Below are 9,673 nucleotides of genomic sequence, written 5' to 3'. Positions count from 1 at the left end.
AACTAATTTACATGTATTTTTGTGGATTGTCTAGTTACTGAGAAAGCCTTTGGAAATGATTTGGGGAAGACATTTTGAGCTAATTTGGTATAATTTGTGGTATTGGCTGGGTTTGCATCCTTGTCCATAGACTTCTTTCAAGGTTGGAAAATAAATAGTCATCGAGGTGAACAGAGCCAAGCACTTCCTGGAGCTCCTACCTTATGAATGGATATTGATGGCACTGGTTCCATGTGAAGTAGTACATAAAATGTCTTAAAATATCATTATTCTGGGTAAGTCTTATCATTCCATTTGTTTTTTAGATGTGCAGAATGCAAATGCTCAACTGCCAGTTTGTCTTTTTAGCAGTCGTGCTGTGCAGATGAGCAGATCTCTAAATACCTGCAGAGGTGTTTAACGTCTCCCATAGGACATAACCATAGATATAACAATCTTCTGTGATGTGCAGCTCGACAGCAAAAAACAACCTAATTGTCCTGGATTTCTGGTTGTGCTCTAGGAATCTATGGCGCGCTGCTACCGGTATAATAAGCACAATTATCGAAATTACAGCTGAGTTGAGACTGACTGATCTACAAATAATCTTGTATCAGAAAATAACCAAACACGCTCATGCAGCCACACCTCTTATCAGTGGGGGGTCAGAGAGGAGGTGGAGGGCTGAGGATAAATCAGACCCAGGGCCTAAACCAGGGGTGTCAAAGTCATTTTGCCCCTAGGGGTCGCATTTGTCTTCATCAAGGTCCAGAGGGCCGCACAATATTTTTTGTTGTCTTCTATCCATCATTTGGGGAACTTTTGATGCTCCCTGACTTTCTAGCTTTTATTTTGGTGATATATTCAAACTGTATGAACTTACACTACTGTTCAAACGTTTGGGGTCACTTAGAAATGTCCTTGTTTCCATGAAAAGAGTTGCAAAATGAATAGGAAATGTAGTCAAGACGTTGACAAGGATATAAATAATAATTGTGTCCTTCAAAGAATCCTCCATTTGCAGCAATTACAACCTTGCAGACCTTTAGCATTTTAGTTGTCAATTTGTTGAGGTAATCTGAAGAGATTTCACCCCATGCTTCCTGAAGCACCTCCCACAAGTTGGATTGGCTTGATGGGCACTTCTTACATACCATACCGTCAAGCTGCTCCCACAACAGCTCAATAGGGTTGAGATTCGGTGACTGTGCTGGCCTCTCCATTATAGACACAATACTAGCTGACTGCTTCTTCCCTAAATAGTTATTGCATAGTTTGGAGCTGTGCTTTGGGTCATTGTCCTGTTGTAGGAGGAAATTGGCTCCAATTAAGACTGTGCTTATGGCATGGCGTTGCAAAAAACGAGTGATAGCCTTCCTTCTTCAAGATCCCTTATACCCTGTACAAATCTCCCTCTTTACCACTACCAAAGCACCCCCAGACCATCACATTGCCTCCACCATGCTTGACAGATGGCGTCAACCACTCCCAGCATCTTTACATTTTTTCTGCATCTCGCGAATGTTGTTCTTTGTGATCCGAACACCTCAAACTTATATTCGTCTGTCCATAACTTTTTTTCCCAATCTTCCTCTGTCCCGTGTCTGCGTTCTTTTGCCCATCTTAATCTTTTATTTTTATTGGCCAGTCTGAGATATGGCTTTTTCTTTGCAACTCTGCCTAGAAGGCCAGCATCCCGGAGTCGCCTCTTCACTGTTGACGTTGAGACTGGTGTTTTGCGGGTACTATTTAATGAAGCTGCCAGTTGAGGACTTGTGAGGCATCTGTTTTTCAAACTAGACACTAATGTACTTGTCCTCTTGCTCAGTTGTGCACCGGGGCCTCCCACTCCTCTTTCTATTTTGGTTAGAGCCAGTTTGCGCTGTTCTGTGAAGGGAGTAGTACACATTTTTGTACGAGATCTTCAGTTTCTTGGCAATTTCTCGCATGGAATAGCCTTCATTTCTCAGAACAAGAATAGACTGATGAGTTTCAAAAGAAAGTTCTTTGTTTCTGGCCATTTTGAGCCTGTAATCGAACCCATAAATGCTGATGCTCCAGATACTCAATTCATCTAAAGAAGGCCAGTTTTATTGCTTCTTTAATCAGTACAACAGTTTTCAGCTGTGCTAACATAATTGCAAAAGGGTTTTCTAATGATCAATTATCCATTTAAAATGATAGACTTTGATTACCGAACACAACGTGCCATTGGAACACAGGAGTGATGGTTGCTGATAATGGGCCTCTGTACGCCTATGTAGATATTCCATTTAGCAATCAGCCGTTTCCAGCTACAATAGTCATTTACAACATTAACAATGTCTACACTATTTCTGATCAATTTTATATTTTAATGGGCCAAAAAATTGCATTTCTTTCAAAAAACAAGAACATTTCTCTTGTGACCCCAAACTTTTGAACGGTAGTGTAGGTCCGTTATCATTTCTACACTTTCGATTTGTTTAAAAATAATGTGAAAGTATATCAAGTTCGTTTTCCACACACACAAACAAACAACAAACAAACAAACAAACAAACAAACAAACAAAACAAATATTTTATTCAAACCACCTGCGGGCTTTATGTTTGACACCCTTGGCCTGAACTGTTAAAGTTCACACCAACCCGGACTCCTGGACCCCAGCTAGACACTTCAAAGAACTACACTGTTCTAGAGCTCTTCCAGCTCTTCTTCAGTTATGTTATTGATACTCTGCTCAAACACCAACAAGAATGCCAAAAGGAGACCGGCTCAATGATATTTAACATTGTGGCACCCTGTATCTGTGGAAGAAATGTTCTGATACCACAGCATTGTGATCTTCATGGGTCTAGTTAATGTGCAATCTATGTCCGACCACTATTTGGGACAGGCTGTATGGTTTACTGTTTTTGCCGTACAGTCATGAATATGGAAAGGTTTAAGGCCTTCACCTGGTCTCTGTGCGTGAGTGAACCAGCAGAGGATGGAAAAAATGACAAGAAGAAAAGGGGCACTAAGGGGTATAATCAGCTCTTTAGAATCCAACCCCTCCATGGTTAGCTACTGAACGCTTGCAGGGCCTTCCACCAACCATTCCAGAACCTTTCCATTGATCACCGTGTGGTAAGATTCAAGATTGCAAAAGCCACAATCAATGCATTGAATCAAATCCCTACAAGAATGGCCTCTAGCTTTACGTTTTGACCTATTCCCACAATGGCTACATGTGACTTCAAGGTACCTGTGGGCAAGAAAGACTGAATTCAGGAAAAGGGGTGAGCTATGATGCGGTCATGGACCTGTTGAAAGTGCCTTATTTGGGAACAGGCTACCACATTTATGTTGATCACTTTTTCACTTGCTATCAGTGTTGTAGTACTCGAGTCCAGTCTCGGGAACACATATTGAGGGTCTTGGTGTTAGATACATTTGTACTCAGTCTTGACTAGGTCTCGGACAGTGAGGACTCGTCATTTCTTCCCAAGACCAGCAGAGTAAAAAAACTCATCAGCTTCCTTTCAGTCAGCGCATAAAACCGCTTTGCCTGGCCAAATATATACACTCCTTTCTTGAAAAATATATATCCTAACAGCCTTTATCTGTTTATAGACATGTTTGCGCAGTGGCGAACCTATAGGCCTTCAGTGTGTGACAGGTTTGTGATTCTGAAAGGACAGCAACCGTAATACCAGTGAACTCATGTAGGAGACTGCACTTTTTGCAAAACACAAAGGGCAAGTGGTGTAGTGGAAGGTATACGCAGGTATAAACCATAAACCCACTTTTTTTCAGTGGGCATTGCTTATGCTCACTTCTTAAACCCAACTGATGTGTATCAAAGTAGTGTAGTGGAGGTATATGACTCAATATGTAGTATAATAGAGAAATCATGCACAAAGTAGCGTACACAATCGCAAAGCACGTGAAATATATTCACATGCGTGCCGCACACAGCCTAGTTTCAGCGGAATATCATATGCAGGCAGCAAGTGTGCAGCTCTCAACTGGTTTTGGCATGGAGCAGCTTATAGAAGAATGATGCCGGTAGGGTAGGAAACACGTTTCAACTTACGATATCCATCAGTAAATGCTAACTAAGGCAACAATGGGTATGCAAACCAGGTATTGAAAAAGTTTAGCCCGAAGTGTTGGTTAGTAAGCTATTTGTGTTTGCACCAGGGGCGTGGACATGGATGGGCCTGGTTGGACAGAGGCCCACCCACTGGGGAGCCAGGCCCTGATAGGCCCACCCAATTAGATTGATGTTGTTTAAGCATTGTTGTGGACAGCTTGGAGATCACATTTTTGCCCATTAAAAAAAGTGTGATTTTGAGAATGAAAATCAGATGAATATAGGAAAACATAGGATTTTTCACACAGGGTGCCTTTCTTTTGCTGGGGGGGCCGTTTGGGAACTTTTTGGCAAAGTTAGAGTATACGCACTTCTCCAGGCACCACTACACCACTGCATAGGGCCGATGGAAAGACAGCAGTCACACACAGCATGATGCTAACTTCTTAAACCTGGGGTCAAGTGCAGCGGTTTCTGATAGCACGTGATTATATTCCATTCTGTGGAACTTTCTGTCCATTGATGAACATAGGGTGTCCATCAACTCTGTCACATGTCCTGTGGTTACATTTGCTTCTCTCTGGCGGCTGGCTGTGATTCGCTGCAGACCCTTACACGGGAGTATCATTTTTGAGGCTGTCACATAGCTGAAAAGAGAGAACAGTAACTTATTAGTTCAGGTTCATGTTTTGTCTACTGATACTACATTCTCATCTACTGCTCATATACATATATAATACTGGATCAAATAATGATGTAGTAATAACTGCTTACCTGTACCTCTCTCCACTGATCTCCACAGTGACCTGCTCAAAGGGTTCCAGGACTCTGCACACCTCCTCCACCACCTCCCATTCCTCTTGGGTCAGAGCATCAACAGGTGCATTGACAATGGCCAGGGTAGAGATGATGGCATCCTTTGACTCAAGAAACCGCTTCAACATATAAAATGTTGAATTCCACCTTGTAGTGCAGTCTTGTTTAGGCCTCAGCTCAGGCATCCCCATCTGGCGTTGTGTAGACTTTAGTTTTTCAGCACCTACCTTGTGTGGGCAAGACATGGATGATGGGTCCATTTGAACATTTTCATGGCTTTGGTTATGTTAGCTGCATTGCCGCTAACACAACAGACCACTTTTCCATCTACTTGCCATTCTCTGGCCACTCTCAACAGTTCCTCTGCCAAGTTCTCTGAGGTGTGTCTGTCGATGAACTCAAAGCAGTCCAGAAGACAGCTAGACATCGAAAAATCTTCAATGAAGTGACATGTAACTGACATGTAAGAAGTAGTTACCCTTGATGTCCAGCAGTCAGTGGTAAGGCAAACTGCAGTAGCTTTTTGGACTCTTTCCTGCACTGAAGCCTGTGTGCTCTGGTACAATTGTGGAATAAGTGATTTTGAAAGGGTTTCCTGCTTGGAATTGTGTACATTGGATTTAGACTATTGCTATAATTTCTAAAACCTCTGTCCTCCAATGAAATCGGTGGCAATCATTTTAGCCAATGCAATATCAATTTGACCTTGTTTTGCTACAGACATAGACTTTGGCATACTGGTCCATAGAAGACTGCGTTGCTGTGGGTCGTGGAGTAGGCCTACTTGACTGAGTGGATACGCTGGCTCCACCACTATCACTAGCAGGCCCGCTAGTTTCTCGAAGCTCCGCTACAGCTAGCTTCACAGTTGGGTGCACAGTTGGCATATGCTGGTGTAGGCTGTGCGTAGAACCGGCTTTATATGAGATTTTGTTTTGGCAAATTCTACACTGTGCTCTAACATTGTCTACATTATTAAAATGCATCCAAATGCTTCTGTGCTTCCGACTCATTTTCCAGCTGTTGTTGTCACAGCTGTCCTTCCTCTCTCTCCTCGGCTGCTAAGTGTGTGATTGTGAGTGAGTTGGCTCGGCCCTCCCTCACGCATCTTTGGTTCATTGGTTGACACTGTGTGTCTGATTGACAGGAACAACAGGTGAGGCTGTTCGTCTGAGCAGACAGTCAGAATGAATGTGTGTGTGCTTGAGCATTTAAGCCTATATAATATATATTTTTTTCGTTCTTTGAAATAGTTAATTCTATTCATTTAAATATTTTGATTATTCATATCTTGTTTTTTTTCTAAATAGATTTGGCTCTTCTGATATGTGACCGGCTCCCAACGTTCACCTACAAGAGCCATCTGATTATCTGTTCAGGAGTCTTATGGCTTGGGGGTAGAAGCTGTTAGGAAGCCTTTTGGACCTAGACTTGGCGCCCCGGTACCGTTGCCGTGCAGTAGCAGAGAGAACAGTCTTTGACTAGGGTGGCTGGAGTCTTTGACAATTTCTAGGGCCTTCCTCTGACACCGCCAGGTATAGAGGTCCTGGATGGCAGGAAGCTTGGCCACAGTGATGTATTGGGCCGTACACACTACCCTCTGTACTACACTCCCACTTGAACAGGAACACAATTTAAATATAATATATGCTCTTTCAGCCATCCAATTCTTGTGAACCACGACATTATGAATGTATATTTAACATTTACTTTATCTTTTCATATAATATTACTGCAGTCACCAACCAGTAGATCGCAATTGACTGGTCGATCTCCAAGCCATTCCTAGTCTATCACCAAACATCTTTGTAAAAAAAACAACTATAAATCCTTGCGTTGCTATTTTTTTAACTTGTTTGGCGCTGTTGGCGGTAGGTGTACTTGATTCAGCAGCTCTAGCGCTGGGAAGGCAAAGTGTTCCCATTTTGAACCATTTCATGTGTCTGAAGGTAGAACCACAAATAGAACAATGAGACAGATATTTCACCGGATGTAAATGTGAAGCATCCACTTAGTGTTTTCACTCACTACCAAATATGGTAGCAAGAGGAAGCAGTAGAAGACGGATTTTGGCCGACATTCTGCACATTTTCTCATCGATTAAATATTTGATCTCAATAGTTTTATTTTCCCAAAACTAGAATCTGTTATGAACAGAGTGGACTAAGGTTTGTAGACTTTACCCTTTGCAAAAGTTTTTAAAATCACATTGTTTAGGATTGCAAACGAAAATGTAGTTATTTCACACGTGCACTTAAGAGGCATTCCCTAACAGAAATATGCAGATGTCTGCTAGAATGCACCAATAGGATCTTGCTAGCTCGTGCTTGGCTCTGCTCACCTCCTTGCTTGTTCTGCTTACTAGGACTCGTTTGTTCCTATTGGAAAAAGTGCACCTACAGGCCTACCGCTGGCCAATCAGATACCTCAGATCTCCATGTCTGCAGTTTCTTTGCACCATAGTGTTAAAAAAAGCCTCAAATGCACAAGCAAAGTTGATGAGTTTAAAATCATGACTATAATATTATGCTCACTCAGCTGTGCCACACAAGTAATGCACCAAATGATCTATTACCAGTGTGATCATATACCTATAACTTCTAAATGGTCTGAGAACAACAACATTGGAAGGGCAATTCAAGCATAGCCAATATGCAGTTATAATGTATTGGGCCTATAGCTTACTGTAGAAACCTCATTGCTACAGAACTGTTTTTAATTGGTTAATGTTACATAGGCTTAAGTTAAAAAGGTAGATCTCAGCTTGCATTTTGACTCAAAAAAAAGGTTGGTGACCACTAATGCCAAAATTGTGATATTGAGTTATGATATTGTAAAGAATGACAAGACTTTACAAAACAACTTTTTTATTGAAGACATCACGTTTAAGGACACCATTTTCTTATTACCCCCCCAAATTCCCCTCATTTCCTGTCCTAACAAACATAACCCCCTCTCTTATCCCACATCACCTTTAATGGGTTTTATATGCACCTATCCTGTTAAAGACATGCATCAAACAAGTATAAATGAAGAAAATAAAGTTAACACAATTTAGGCCTAGATTCAATCTGGGCTGTGGAAGAACCGCGCTATAGCGCGACTGAAATTTAAAGGTAATGTTCGGAGACTTAATCCACGGTAAACGCTGCATATGTCAGGTCAATCGGAAAATTAACTTCACCTGAGAACACAGATCTTCCCAGGTCCGGATTGAATCTAGCCCTCAGTTAAGCCACACTGTGCATACCATCAGGACCACCACCCCCAAAAACAAAAAGTAACCAAGGAGCATTTGCATCCCATTACATAAGAAACATGTACAGACTACAAAGGAGTACAGTAGGAAAGTTGAAACTGAAGTATTTCTATGTCATTCTTCAAAATCCAAGTAGTTGTCAGTACATGAAATTAATGGAAATCTCCAGCTAGTGTAACGCTATGGGCATTTCCCATGTTAAAGATTCCTATGGTGGGCTAGTAAGAGTTAAAGGCTAAGTCACATCTAACAGAAAAAGATTTGTTTCGGCAGGAGTTCCAATGAAACTAAGCTATACCTGGAAGTATCAAAGACACTTATCAGTTCTAAGCTTAAGTTGCAGGTTGTTGTTTTTTTGTTTCAGCTCGGCCCTCTTCATTGTGGTAGGCTGGCCATGCATAGTTCATTGTCCGAGTTGTCTTCTCTTACTTTGTCCATGAAGTTTGTCTGGTCGTATTTCAGGTGTTCGTTTGCTTGCAATTGTTGTGCTTCCAGTCATCTCGGCCTGCTCAGTTGGTGTTCTACTATAGGAACATTTCAGATCTCAGTACAGCAGCTAACACACCATCTCCACCATTCATACCAAGTGATTCCATGTACATGACAATTACCATTGTTCTTCACTCCCCAACCTGGGCTCGAAGCAGGGACCCTTGCACACATCAACAACTGACACCCCACGAAGCATCGTTACCCATCGCGCCACAAAAACCGCGGCCCTTGCAACGCAAGGAGAAACCCTACTTCAAGTCTCAGAGCGAGTGACGTCACTGATTGTAATGCTATTAGCGCGCACCATCGCTAACTAACTAGCCATTTCACATCGGTTACACAGGCCATATTTTGTTTATCCTACCTAGACTAGCCTACAACACTACATTGCAGTGAATAATTGATTTAGGCTATTGTTTACAGGTGAGTACAAAATTCTACTCTAGGCATGTATACTGCAGTGAAATTGTTATTTGAATAATGGCACAAAAGCCCTGTGATTTTCTATATTTTATTCCATTTGGATCAGTTGTGGGTCTACTCTCAACCGTTTATAAAGTAGAGAAAGGAACAGTAGCAGCCCAGTCTGGCTGGATTTTAAGTTATGATACTGGGCTGGCAGGTAGCCTAGCGCTTAGAGCGTTGGGCCAGTAACTGAAAGGTTGCTAGATTGAATCCCCGAGCTGACAAGGTAAAAACATGTCGTTCTGCCCCTAAACAAGGCTGTTAACCCACTGTTCCTAGGTGTCATTGTAAATATGAATTTGTTCTCAACCGACTTACCTAGTTAAATAAAAGATTAAAATATATAGTAAAACCTGCAAAAGACCGAATGTGAACATGGGCGGGGGGGGAAACGCACTACCCCCTCTGTGCCCAATAAAAAAACAACCCTCCTCAAAGCAAAAAAAAACAAAGTTAGACATTTCTTACTGTCCCTGTGTAGAAAAATACCGTTTAGTGCATATTGGGTTTTAGTCAACCTCTGAATAGTATTCATCTGAGCAAAATGATTAAAACCCAAAGGGAGTCACCATTGTAGGCTCTTATGAACAATTTAGATACATTT

The sequence above is a fragment of the Salmo salar genome, chromosome 03, assembly GCF_965601325.2.
Source record: "Salmo salar chromosome 03, fSalSal1, whole genome shotgun sequence".
NCBI lineage: Eukaryota > Metazoa > Chordata > Actinopteri > Salmoniformes > Salmonidae > Salmo > Salmo salar.
This window is presented reverse-complemented; position numbering follows the sequence as displayed.